At 31.2% G+C, this 15,526-nt stretch overlaps 1 protein-coding gene across 1 annotated transcript in view; it reads right to left on the bottom strand.

Moving 5' to 3' along the window:
• The window catches only part of LOC123552572 (uncharacterized), an 80,784-nt gene that overhangs the window by 63,964 nt on the left and 1,294 nt on the right, over positions 1-15,526 (bottom strand). The gene's annotated exons all lie outside the window — the stretch shown is intronic.

Genomic DNA, 15,526 nt, shown 5'->3' on the forward strand with positions numbered 1-15,526 from the left:
GTAATGTCAGATCACTCATAGATATGGTAACAGCTTGAGGCTTTAGATCCGGAATGCTTCACTAGCGGGAGATGGCAAATATTGTTTTTACCACCAATACGTAATTAGTTAGTGTTAGTTAAAATGACACTCGTTCCTGTAGCAATCAGAGGCCATTAAGTCTGTTCTTTTTCAGGCATGGGATTGTTTAAATTCACAAAGAAAGGCCTGTGCCTGTCACGGAAAAAACGATCAACATATATTTTCAAAAAGAAAGCCACATGTCTTCACGCAGGAAAATCTCCGTTTCGAAAGAAAATTAGTCTCAAGCTCACAAATAAATATTGTTGTTATATTGTCTTAGAGTCCATTCAATAGATGTGTAATAGAGTTCCGCGTTAGCCGGTGCTAGGGGGCGTGTTGCACATTTCATTACCTTTTATGAACAGACTCAATCAAAACGAGTCTACTATTATTGTTCTTGGTTGCATTTTATGCTTCCAAAGGATCTTTTTACAGTTTTCATTAGTCATTTTTGGACAATAAAAATCCAATTTTGACATGCAATTATTTTCTCGACGGATTGTGCTAAAATGCAACGCTTTTTTTACATTTGGGATATTTTTTCTAAATTTGCATATTTCATAGCTTTACAAAGGAATAAACGGCATTCTGGAAATGAAATCTAAATTTTGAAGATATCATTCAGAATTTTGAAACTTCCATCCATAGAGACTTTCGAATGATATATACGATGTTGCTGATTGCAGACCTGGAGCGGACTTCTGCGCATGTCCCGAAGTGATTATCAATCGGAGAGCACGGCAAAGATAGGCAAAACATTGCATGTCCACACGCATTTAGTGTATATAGTATGTATGATATACTAACTAAAGGTTAGGGTTAGGATTACCATGGTTACAAAATATTTACATTAAAGATACTTGTCATTCAAGTTGCTTAAATCCGGTTTATACCGGAGTATGAATTTATCACAATCATTCCAGGAGACCCCTTTTTGTCAGTCTGATATATAAATCTATGATAAAATACGACAAAAAAATCTAATATAGGAAGGTGTATCAAACAGTAATTAAGTGGGGGGAAAATGTATGCTTTGTAAAACGCCTTTGAACGTGTTTATCATGAATAGGGCGCAATATAAATCTGGTGTAATAGTGAACATCTGTTTCGGAAACTAATCTTTAATATTTTTTTTTACAATTAATAGAATTCGGGTGGCAGCAACGTATTTCAGACGCGGTAACAACATCATAGTCGTACGCCTTCTTTTACTTTGGTTTGAGCTAAACCTATGACGCTATCGTGATTAACAATAAGCATAGAAACATTAAAAACGAATATCATTTCACAAAAATATATGTGCAATTCTATCTCCTGTGTCGCAATTGGAGCACCAGTTCTATTTTGACTTATTTCATGCAAGTCTGTGCTCTCTTTGTAAGTAAAATACGATTTTAAGTAAGCATATGTAATATCTGAAAGGCTTTTTGCTATTTCATCCTTTGGAATGGGTAAATAATCAAGAAAATAACATTTATCTACAGCATTGTGATTCCTTTGGGCAAAGTTTGTGTCAATACGCGTGCAGAATTTTCATCGTGCCTCGGTCGTTTTTCCACTAATTAAGACGATATTTTCCAGGACAAGTCTTTGTTTATATACAGGATGAACTGCGAAGCCCGATTTTTGATAGAGTGTTTCAAATAAAAAAAAAATAATATAAAGAAAAAGAAACCACTGACCGTAAATTTGTTGATATTCCCTTCGCAAATTGTTCACCGGAAGTGCCGCAATTCCATCGAAGCGGAGCACCAGTGGTGCTGAAATTGCGCGATTAATAATACCACATGTATATAGCATACTGTTGATGCACATATACACGCTCAAAAGTGCTTTAAAGAACAGGTTATAAACAATACAAACAAATATGCATTCAGCACAGGCAAAAATTAACATTGTATTTCACATTAACAAAACATATGTCTAAAACAAGACAGACATATAAACATTTTAAAAGTGTTTGACCCTAGGATCAAATACTGTTCTACGCTGTGTTATTGGAAGAAATAAATGCATTGGCCAGTAAACGAAATTGTTGTACAAAGATGTGAGTTTTAGCAGGTTTTTGAAAACACCAAGCGTTTGAGCTTCCATTATCTTGACGGGAAGGGAGTTTAAAAGCTGGGGAGCAGTGAACGAAAAGCTGCGATTGCCATACAACACGGCTTTAGCTTTTTGCCAGTGACAACATGTGTTGTGATCTTAAGTTTCTGACCGGTTTATACACTTCTGTCATATCCCTTATGTAGGCAGGAGACTGACTGTGTAGAGCCTTTAAGGTGTAAGTCAGAACTTTGTACTGCACTCTGTATTACACTGGCAACAAATGGAGCTCCTTCAGAACCGAGGTCATATGATTTCGACGGGGTGTCTTAGTGATGACACGAGCTGCCATGTTCTGGACATGTTGCAACTCGTTAAGTGTGCTATCTGGTTAGGGTTAGGGTTAGGTTCAAGACCTGGATTCTTAAGCAGGTGCCTATCATCGCACTGTTACACACTTTTGGTACATACCCAAATTCCATTGATGTTTTTTTATGATGTTTGTTATCAATGGCAAGATCTACTCAAGTCATTTCTTTAAGTGTGATGTTGGCAATTGGTCAAGTTCACAGAATTTGATCTGAAATGTTTGTATGATTTGTTTTATATCTTCTATCGTTACAGGAGCCAAATCAACAAGACGGTTTAATACTTCCTGGTGTTCTAACCAAGCAAGTCTGTTGAATCACAATCAGTTTGACTATGCAAAATATGTCATTTCTAATCTTTTAAATTGTTTTTGGTGTAAAACGTCGCCATAAATAAACTTCTGCGCAAATTCCTTTGAAGATGAGTTAGTGGGACGAACAGCATCATGACTGTCTCCTAGCAGATTTTTGATTATCTTGGCCAAATCCTTATGGTCAGTGCCACGCGAATTTACTTAATCAGAGACGTTCGGGCCTGGATAAAGAGTTAATATATGGTCGGATGGTCGGTTGTTAGATTAGAATGAAATAAAACAAAAGAAATGAAACATAACGACTATAAAATTGAACGTAAATTATTGAGCCGTGCTAGATGCAATAAGTTAACCCAAAACTGAAAAGTCACAAAAGAGTGCAGTAGAAATCCAAAATAACGATAAATTATTTTTCAACTATATGTAAATACTTTTTATCTAAATAGCAACCGTCGTTTAAAAATACTTCGTTTAAAAGTATTTAAAGTTTTCTTCAGGCGATTTCACTAAGGGAACAGAGCTTTTTGTTCTTTCTCGATGTCGAATAGATTATGATATTCACTGCGCTGTGGAGAAAAAATACAATATGATAGATAGTAAGCAATACTTGGCATGCAAACTGTCAGGCTAATTTCTTTTTAGAAGAGTTGAAAGAGTCAAATTTGGTGCCCGCTCGTGATGAAATAATGCACGGAGGGGCACCTGGGGTCGTCTTCATCCAACATCAAAGCCGGAAAGTCACCATATGACCTGTCTTCTGTTCTCCTATTTAACCACAATTTGTTATAATTCAATAAGTGCATGTATATCGATCTTTTTTGTGCACATGCTTTCAAGAGACATTTAAACATATTTATGGGCACAATCGCTATCGCTTAATTCTAACAATTGTTTCCTTTTCTTTTTGCAAAAGAAACTTTACGGTGATTACATGTTATTTTTTCTCCAACAAAAAATGCATATTATAAGGAAATAAAGGTGGTATGGGCAAGGAGGGTGAAGAATAATGAAACCTACCTCTTACCCCCATTTTCAACGTGTTTTTCTTTGTCCGTTTCGTTTTATATTTTATCATATTGTTCCGTATGTGGGAGGTATTTATTCCTCACTCTCCTTGCCAAAACCACCTTTATATCCTTATAAAATAAAAAAAACGGACAAAAAAAAAACACTTGTGTTATAATGGACTCATGCATGTTACCGTTTCAAGATTTTCTAAAGGACAACGAGACCGTATATCCATGGACGATATCAATGTAAAATATCATAACTGTGCGCCTTAGATGTCGGATTGTTGCTATATGTACGAAAGATAAAGAATTACCAACAAGTTGAATTTTTACTGTTAACGGAGTTTGTTTACTTATTCTTTTTTTAGTTTAAAGAAATACTTTATATTTTGCATCACTGATTTTCTGTTTGTAACTCAAGCTCGATTGCTGACTTGATATAACGTTTCTTCCATTGCATATTTGAAAGAGAACTTAAAAGAGAAAAATTATTAAACAGTACCGACTTTGTTGTACTCGAGTTCTTGCAGGAGACATATCATGCCCACTGTGATATCGAAGATGCATATCCACTCTTTAAAGTTTATCAAGCGGCAAGGTTTGATCGAAAAGCAACACTCAACTGTTGCGATTGACACTCAGTTAAAAATTTGCAGCTCAGCTGACATGTAATATAAAAAACGTCATATCAAACAATCAACTAAACAAAAACTGATGGCGAATTGTGAGAGTGTGATGGTGAAGTGCTGCAGTACTGTGGCCACATTTTCTTTCAGTTTTTAATAAACCTATAGAATGAACAGGACAGCGATACAATCCTTTCGACTTTTCTTCATTTATAAAAAGAAAAAAACCTGAAAATATATTTCTTGTCCTTTTACTTATCTACAAACATATCGTAAAGTTATATTGCATGAAGGGGAATATGTTTAAACATATACAAAACAGTATACTAGTAGTATAAGAATTGTTTGTGCGAAGTCAATCTGACCCCCCTGACCTATAACCCCTTGGTCCGAACCGACCAATGCCGGACAATTTAAAATCCACAGGTTTTAAACAGACTAAAAGTTTTAAAGTTAAATTTAAATACATATGATATAGATGAGTTTACAAAATAAAATATATCGTTTGAAAGAAAGAAGATTTACGGATAATATAAACCCCCATTATGTTATAACAAAAAATGGGAGAAAAATGATAAAAGCTACCTGTTCATCTTGTGGAAAGATGAAATCAAAGTTTGTTAAAAGTACAGGGGGTAATTAGATATTCACAAAGCAATGTTACCTTTATTACCTAAGAAAGGTTTAACACTTCCAGGATATAATTATTGGGGCCAGGAAATCCCCTAGATAATAGACCCCCTGTCAATGAACTGGATGCAGTATGTATGGACCATGATTTTTGCTATGACTCAAGACTAAGTAAAAGTGAATGTGACAAAAAAATGCTTTCCAATTTAAATAAAACTAAATCAAAAACATTTGGAGAAAAGATTGCAAAACATTTAGTTGTGAAACCTATAATTAAAACAAAATACAAACTTGGTCTGGGACAAAAGTCAAAAAACGGGAAAAGGGGGTAGAGCAAACTTTTACTACCCCCAAAATAAATTGGAGCGATGAATTAGCAGAAGAATTACACAAACCAATTAAAAGGAAATTTAGGAAACGGAGAGTGATAGTTGATGATATTGATGATACTTGGTCAGCTGATTTAGTTGACATGCAAGCTTTTTCAAAATATAATAAAGGAGTAAAGTACTTGTTAACTGTTATTGATATATTTAGTAAATATGCTTGGGTTATTCCATTAAAGAATAAAACCGGAGAATTTGTTACTGAAGCATTTGAAAAAATAATTTCTGAAGGACGATTACCAGTAAATTTATGGGTAGATGAAGGAAAAGAATTTTATAATAAAAAGTTTGAATCATTTTTTAAATAAAAATAAAATTAATATGTATCATACATTTAATGAAGGAAAGGCTGTAGTAATAGAAAGATTTAATAGAAGTTTAAAAAGAATAATGTGGAAATATTTTACAGCAAATAATACTTATACTTATTTAAATAATTTGCAGGATATGGTTAATAAATATAACAAAACAAAACATTCTAGTATAAAAATGACACCAACCGAAGCTAGTAAAAACTTAAATAAAGGTACTGTTTACTTTAATTTATATGGTGATTTAAAGATACCAAAGAGCAAAGCAAAATTTAAAATTGGTGATCGAGTTCGCTTAAGCAAACTTAAAAGACATTTTGAAAAAGGATTATACACCAAACTGGACAGAGGAAATATTTATAATTTATAAAATCAATAATACAAATCCCAGAACATACACTATTAAAGATTTAAATGATGAAATAATTCAAGGTTCATTTTATGAACAAGAACTTTTACCTACTACACAAGAAGTTTTTAGAATTGAAAAAGTTATTAGACGAGACTATAAGAAAAAACAAGCTTTAGTAAAATGGAAAGGTTACAATGAAAAATTTAATAGTTGGGTACCATTTAGCGATCTTGAACAAATTTAATTTAGAAATAAAAAGTTTAATTATATAAATGAGCAATAAAAATCTAATTTCTAATAATAATGGAATAGAAACAATAGATCAATTAATTATTCACTTAACTAAACTAGCTGCTGCTTACAGAAAAAGTTATAAATTTTGTGGGAGAGTAAATACTGGATTATATATTACAGCAGGTATTTTTGGTTGCTCAGCTGCATTAGTACTTGTTCCAGCTATTCCTATATTTGTAGCAGTTGCTGGCGCTGTTCCATCAGTAATTACCATATTTACTAACAGACTAAAACTTGACGACAAGAAATTTTTTTTAAAATCACATCACCACAAAATAAAACAACTTATAACAAAAGCACGGATTGGAAAAGTAAATAAAGAAGAAGAGAAAAAAGTTATTCAGGATATTTTTACAATACTATTAGAAATGCAGAAAGAAAAAAATTATTCAACACCCCTTGAAATGCATATGAAGGAATTTAAACTTAACGGATATAAAAGTAAAAAAGAAGAAGAGCTGTATTAAATTTTACGTGTGTTTTTTAAAGATTTTTTTCTATAAGTATATTATATATAGATGGTTAATAGAAAGGTAGATAGAATGATTATGCCAAAATTATCTAGCACTTTAGGAGAAATAATGAATCCAGATGAAAATTCATATAAGAAAGTTCTTAAAAGAAGAAATGTTATTAAATCAAAACTTAATCAAATAGTTAGCGATGAATATAAAAATCACGTTATTGATAAATTACAAAATGTTATAGATCCTTATCTTCGTAAAAGAACTTTATTTGAATGGGACTGTGGTTGTCTATTAACTGAAGAAGAAAATGATGAAAGATTATGTGATTGTCCCAGACCAAATAATTATCGAAACAATCCTAAAAAAGTTATTGTAACCGATTGTGATACTAATGAAGAAAAAATATATAGAAGCACTTACAAAGCATCTAAAGAATTTGGTATTAATGCTGGGTTAATAAAAATGTGTTGTGAAGGACAAACCGAGTAAAATGTGGAATATCAAAAGTTAATGGAAAAAGATATAAATTTAAATATTTTAATTCTTCTTAAAGATAATTTAAAACTTTATTTATTTTATTATTTTTTAATTATTTTTTTAATTATTTTTTTAATCCTTTTTTGCTTGAAGATTTTTTTTTCTAAATATAATATATAGATGGAAATTGAGAGATCTACAAAACAATATTATAAGAAATTTGAAATTAAAATTACATATAGACAAGATCCAAAGAATCAATTATATTTAACTATAAACGACTCTTATGAAATACTTAAATCTGAACTTAAAACTTTAAAAGGTATAAAAATAAATGTTGTTTTAAAAATAACTTTTGCAAAAATGGATAAAACTGATACAATTTATAAATCAGCTTATTTTCAATCAAAGGCTTTAGAAATTATTAACACAAACGAAATAAAAAAAACTTTACATCAAGCTTTTGATGAAATAATAAATAGAATTGGTAATTGGATTTCTGAAGGAAGTGGCTGGAGAATAGAGTCAGTTGATGCTCATTATATAAATAGATATAAGTATAGTCCATTGTCTGCTTCAAGTTATTTAGAATTACCAAAACCGTTACAAAATTCAATGAAAGGATTAATAAATATAAAGAATGATGATAATGAATGTTTTAGATGGTGTCATTTAGCTAACAAATTTCCTGTAACAAAACATTCTGAAAGAGTTTCAAATTATAAAAAACATATAAACGATCTTGATTATACTGGAATTAAATTTCCTGTTACATTAAATCAAATACCTAAAATAGAAGTTTTAAATGAAATATCATTTAATATATTTGGATATGAAGAAAATAGTATTTATCCATTGTACATATCAAAATATCAATACGAAGAACACTGTGACATGTTGCTAATTACTAATGATAAAACAAATGATAAAATAAATGATAAAATAAATGATAAAATAACTGATGATGACTGTAAGCCCTCAAGAACTGTAGTCCAACATTATGTTTGGATAAAAGACTTTAACAGATTAATGAATAACAAAACAAAAAATACAAACAAGAAACATTTTTGTAAATCATGTTTACAGAATTTTACTCAAGAAAGAATATTAAATGAACACATACCAAATTGTTTAGCTATTAATGGTACCCAAGGTGTAAAAATGCCAAAAGAGGGAAGTAAAGTACAATTTAAAAATTATCATAAAGGTTTAGCAGTACCTTTTGTAATTTATGCTGATTTTAATTCAATAACTAAAAAAGTTTTAACTGCTTTACCATCAACTGAATCTTCATTTACTGAACCATATCAAAATCATATAGATTGTGGTTACGGCTATAAAGTTGTTTGTTGTTATGACGATAAATATACTAAACCAACCCAGATTTATAGAGGTCCTAATGCAGTTTATAAGTTTATTGAAAAAATGCTTGAGGAAGTGGAATATTGTAAAGAAATATTTAGTGTTAACTTTAACAAAGAACTAAGAATGTCTAAAAATGATTCAACCGAATTTAAAAAAACAAAAGTTTTGTCATATCTGTGAAAAAGAATATATAGAAGATTCAATCAAAGTAAGAGATCATTGTCATATAACAGGAAAATTCAGAGGAAGTGCTCACTCAGAATGTAATATTAATTTTAAACTAACACATAAAATTCCTGTTATTTTTCATAATTTAAGAGGTTATGACGGTCATTTTATTATGCAACAAATAGGGAAATTTAAAAAAGAAATTAATGTTATTCCTAACAATATGGAAAGATATATGGCATTTATGATTTCTGACTTGGTCTTTATTGATTCATTCCAATTTATGTCTCAATCATTGGATAACTTAGTAAAAAATATTCCAGAATTTAAATACTTATCTCAAGAATTTGATTGTGAAAATGTTGAATTATTAAAAACAAAAGGTGTTTATCCATATGATTACATGGATTCATTTAAAAAATTCAAAGAAACAAAATTACCTTCTAAAGAAGAGTTTTATTCAATTTTAAATGAAACTAATATTTCTGATAATGAATATGAACATGCTAAAAATGTTTGGAATAAATTTAAAATTAAAACAATGGGAGAATATCATGATCTATATTTAAAAACAGACGTATTACTTTTAGCTGATGTATTTGAAAATTTTAGAAAACTATGTTTAGAGTACTACAAATTAGATCCTTGTCATTATTTTAGTAGTCCTGGGTTAGCTTGGAATGCAATGTTAAAAATGACTGGAATTAAGTTAGATTTAATAACTGATATTGATATGTATCTTTTTATTGAAAAGGGACTGAGAGGAGGAATAAGTTATATTTCAAACAGATACAGTAAAGCAAACAATAAATATATGAAGGATTATAATTCAAAAGAAGAAAGCAAATACATTATGTACCTCGACGCCAATAACCTTTACGGTTGGGCTATGTGTCAACCTTTACCCTCTGGAAACTTTAAATTTATATCCGAAAAACAATTTAAGAAATTAATTGCAAAAGGTAAAACTAACTTTATTGTTGAATGTGATCTTGAATATCCAAAAGAATTACATAAAACCCACAATGATTATCCTTTAGCTCCTGAAAAAATTAAAATACCAGATCAATGGCTTTCTGATTATAGTAAAAATATTAAAACAGAATTTGAAATAGGAAAAAGTAATGTAAAGAAGTTGGTTCCAACTTTAAATGAAAAACAAAATTATGTAGTTCATTATAAAAATCTTGAACTATATACACAATTAGGGTTAAAAGTAACAAAAATACATAAAATATTAACTTTTGACGAAAGTCCTTGGTTAAAAAAGTATATTGATTTTAATACTCAAAAAAGATCTAAAGCAAAAAATTCATTTGAAAAGGACCTTTTTAAGTTAATGAACAACTCTGTATTTGGTAAGACGATGGAGAATTTACGCAAGAGGTTTAATATTAAATTAACACATGATGAAAATATTTTATTAAAATACATAGCCAAACCTTCATTTGTTAGTTCAACGATGTTTAACTCTAACCTTTTTGGTATTCATAGAATAAAAGAAAGTTTGTTATTAAACAGACCTTGTTATGTTGGAATGTGCATTCTAGATTTATCAAAATATTTAATGTATGATTTTCATTATAATTACATTAAGGAAAAGTACGAGGGTAATTGTAAATTATTATTCACTGACACTGATTCATTATGTTATGAAATTAAAACCAAAGATGCATATGAGGATTTTTATAAGGACAAAGATTTATTTGATAATAGTGATTACGATAGTAATTCAAAGTTTTATTTTGATAATAATAAAAAAGTAATTGGAAAATTTAAAGATGAAGCTGCTGGTGTAGTAATTGTTGAATTTGTTGGATTAAGAAGTAAAATGTATTCATATTTATTAGAAAACGAAGTTAATGTTAAAAAATGTAAAGGAATTAAAAAACTTGTTGATAAGAAAACAATAGTTCATAAAAATTATAAAGATACTTTGTTTAATTCAACCCAAAGTAATCACACCTTTAAAGTTATTCGTTCTTGATAAACACAATCTTTCCAGTTATGTTATAAATAAAACATCTTTATCATGTTATGACGTTTAAAAGATATATTCTTGATAATGGTATTGATACATTAGCTTATTCTTAAATTAAAACTTAAATTAATTCTTAAATTATAGAACCATAAATTGTTAACTGAATATTCGTAACGTTTAAAGAATTAATATAAAAAACATCATCCATTTTAAATTCATTTGCATAATTAATAGAAATAGATTCATTTTTTCTATTATTTTTTACATGATAACTTTGAAGAATTACACTTTCTTTATTTTTTATTTGTAATTTAGCTTCTCCTTTATCTAATTTAATTGCATCAACAAGAATAATTAAGATGCAATTTTGTTTAATTGCCACAATATTACCACCCTGAACCAAACCAGGACTAGCATTTACAGTTTGCCATTGAAATAATCCACCATCGGTATCTTGGGTATAACTTGTTAAAAACAATGGAGGTTTTCTTATTAATTGCCTTTCTATTTGTTTTTCTATTTTATTTACTTTTTCATTTATATTATTGAATATTCCCATTATATTAATTATTCCAGTTAAATAAATGTCCTTTTTTATTAAAATAATTTATAATAGTTTGTTCATTTACTCTTTGATTATTAATTTTTAGTATTTTATACAATAAATCATACAACGGTACTTTATCTTGTAACATTTTAATGAAAAATAAACAATAATATCCACAAAGCATACTTGTTTTGTCTTGATATTGAACATTGTTGTATTTTACATTTGGTATATACTGAATTACTTCTTTTGGTGGAGGAAGTCCAAACGGATCGAAGTATATTTTACCAATATAACAAACCCAATGTGTTCCAGGACCAACAGAGTCGTCCAAATTTATAATTCCACACTCGTCCTTTTCTTTTAATTTTAATAAATTATTTCTACTAAATACACCCCTAAAGTTTTTAATTTTTAATTGTTTTACCCATTGTTCAATTTCAAAGTTAGAAATAGGTTTGTTTATAAATTTTATTTTTTTTTTTACTATAGGAATTCGTCTGTAAGGTCTCCGCTGTGAATCAATCTGTAGTCCTTTTCCACTTAACAAAGATGTAATCAAAGGTATTCCTAGACTAGCAGCCAACATACCTAAAAAGCCACCGTCTTGTTTTTGTTTTTGTGTTAATTTAATCACTCCAGATCCTACTAGTTGCTTTCTTTGATTAGGTGTAAGATATGGTGATATCATATTTCTCTTATCATTAGCTACTGAAATAATACCATTTCCAAGTATTTTACTAACACCAGTACTGGCCAGCCCAGACAAAGCGCCGATGCCTAGAGGGGCTAATATTTTTGGAGCTATTTTTGCTGCCATTGGAAGAATTGTTTTTCCTAACAAACCAGCCAAAGCTCCTAAAAATCCACCATTTTGACCTTGACTGGACATTTGTTTTTTTGAAATTGTAATTTCTAATCCCTTCTTATTTGCAACAGCTTTTTTAATTTGATTAATTTGTGTTTTTGTTAAAAGTAAAGGGAAGTTTCCACGTAATTGTTCATGTTTTAATCTAAAAGTATGTGGAATTTTATTATTATAAGCTTGTGTTAAATTTTTCTTTTGTCCATCTGTAAGGTTAACTTTATATTCAATATAATTTGATGACATTATATATTTAAAATTTATTTTATTTAAACAATAACAAGTTCATTTCCAATAGTATTTATTTCAACTGTTTCTTCATACAATACAATTGCGTAAACACGAATATTAGCTGCTGGTGGAATATTTAATTTAGCTGTTAATGTAATATGCTTAGGATCTTCTGTTATTACTTCCTTTTTATATTCCAAGTTAAAATGAATAAATCCAAATAATCCAGAAAAATTTGATCCATTTAGCAGGCTTCCAGTAGTCTTATTATTTTGTTTATAATAATAATTAATTACATCATCATATATTCTTGATATACTTGTGTATTCTGTTTCTGGATAAAAAACACCATTACCAACTTCAAGACGACAAGATTCCAATGTACAATTATAATTATTAGCATTAACTTTAAATGTATCTAATAAATGTGGGTTATGTTGTTGTGAATTACTTTTGTCAGGTCGTTGTAAATAAACAAATACATGTTGTGGTTTTGTTACACCAGCTGTTATTCTAAAGGTTATATTATTTTGTTGTGTATCAGTTGATTGCGTCACCATTTCCCTAAGGTATGACCATCTTGCTTTTGTAAATCTTTCAGTAGCAATTAGATCAAACCCAAATTCATTAAAAACCAAACGTGGAACCCATAGAATTAATTTTGTTACAATTACTCTACCTGGGTCTCCGCCAGCTCTAAAAATTAATTCATCATCATCCGTTAGCTGCAGTGTTATTTGAATTTGACTTGGAGGTAAAATATTAGTTTCTAAACCCTGAAAAAATGAATAATTATTTAATGGAATTTTAGCATTTACCTCATTACCACCCTGGATTACATCTCTACATCTACATCTACATGATACTTCCAACAATCATTAACGATTATGACTGGAAGGCGCTTGTCTGGGCAGTGTTAAAAATGAGAAAACTCATTAGGTGCAAAGAATAAAAATTACTACAGGTGCTAAGTTAAAAAAACATAGTGAAGGAAGTTACTGCAGATGTACAGTGACCAGCCGCTCAGCAAATATGTTGAGGCTGGGGCTGGACTGTACATATTGGGGAAGGCCATTCCATAGTCTGATTGTACGGGGGAAGAAGGAATTCATGTGGTATTGAGTACGGGACTGTGGAATTAGGTAGTTCAGGTTTCTGGTCGGAGTTAGATGGTTATGGTCGACGCATACATGATTTGTTCGGATTTTGTAAAAATAGATGAGAGAAGATTGTATGCGCCGTTGTTCTAAAGTTTGCCAGTTTAGGGTGTTAATCATCTGGGTTACACTGCTTGTATAGTTATAGTCGTTAAAGATAAACCGTGCAGCTGATCTTTGCACTTTTTCGACTTTGTATGAGAGGGACTTTTGCCAGAGGTGCCAGATGGATGAGCAATACTCAAGTTGTGGACGGACATAGGTGTTATAGGCTTTCTCTTTGACTTTTTTGTTTGTTGTCTGAACATTTCTTTTGATGAATTTAAGAGAGTTGTTTGCTTTAGAGGAAATAGTATTAATATGTTCAGACCAGTTTAAGTCTTTAGTTAGTGTAACACCTAAGTATTTAGCGGTACCGGTAGATTTCAGTTCCTTGTCATGCAGGGTGTAAGGAAACATGACAGGGTTTCGTTTGCGAGTAATTCTCAGCACCTCACACTTGTCTGGATTGAATTCCATTGACCAGTCCTGTTCCCACTTTTCAAGGGCGTACAAATCTTTTTGTAGTGTTTGGGCATCAGATGAGGACTTGACTGTAAGGTATACTATGGTATCATCTGCAAACAGTCTTGCCTTACTTCTAATAGAATCTGGTAGGTCATTAATGTAAGCCAGAAAGAGACAGGGCCCTAGGACGGATCCCTGAGGGACACCGGACAGGACAGGCAGGGTGTCAGAAGTGCAGCCGTCTACAACTACTCTTTGGGTTCGACCCTTCAGAAATGACTTTATCCACTGTGATACCAGAGGGTGGACACCCAGCTCATTAAGTTTAAATATCAATTTATTGTGATCAACCTTGTCGAATGCTTTACTAAAATCCATTACTATTACATCTGTTTGTTGACCTTGCTCAAGGTTGTCGTAAACTTCTTGTGTAAAGCTGATCAGTTGTGATTCACAGCTATGCTTAGATCTGAAGCCATGCTGGTACTGGCTTAAGAGGTCATTATTGTCAAAATGTGTCATGATGTTGGAGACTAGAATGTGTTCCAATAATTTGGAAGCTATGCAGGTGAGAGATATTGGCCTGTAGTTACTGGCCTTGGATTTCGGGCCTTTCTTATAAACAGGGGCGACAACTGCACTTCTCCAATCTGGCGGGACACAGCCAGTTTCCAGGGATGACATAAATATAATTGTAAGGATGGGCGCTATCTCGTGGTGTAGCTCTTTTAGAACTCTTGGTGAGAGTTCATCTGGGCCAGAGGCTTTGTTTGGAGAGAGCCCCTGCAGGAGTTTATCAACACCCTCTTCTGTAACAGAGATCATGGGCATGTTGGGTGCTGAAGTGTTTGTAGTAACTTTTTTGCAGAGTTGCTTCAAACTGAGTGGTTTGGGTTTTGAGAAGACCGACTCAAATTGCCTATTTAGTATATTGGCCTTGGTGGCAGGGTCAGTATATGTTAGACCCTCATGCTTAAGAGGTGCTACACCACAATTTTCTGTTTTCTTATGTTTTATGAAGGAATAGAATTTCTTATTTTACCTGGTTGTGAATCGTCCATGAATATGACTGATTCTAGGTAAGACCAGTATGAGTTCCTTAGCTGTTTTTGGATGCTATATTTAAGGGCTTTGAAGGTGTTACTTTTACATGGGGATTGGTTGGATTTCCTCAATTTAGTGTACATTTTATCACGCTTGCGGATTTGCCTAAGGATCTTGGAGTTAACCATGGGAGGTCGCAGCGTGTCTTAGTAGTTTTAGTTGGAATGTGTAGAGAACTAAGTCGATTGAGTTCATCTTTGAACAGATTCCAATCTGAGGCGGGGTCAGAGTGGTCAGAATCAGCGAATTTCTTTCCAAAC

Source organism: Mercenaria mercenaria, chromosome 4, assembly GCF_021730395.1.
Source record: "Mercenaria mercenaria strain notata chromosome 4, MADL_Memer_1, whole genome shotgun sequence".
Classification (NCBI taxonomy): domain Eukaryota; kingdom Metazoa; phylum Mollusca; class Bivalvia; order Venerida; family Veneridae; genus Mercenaria; species Mercenaria mercenaria.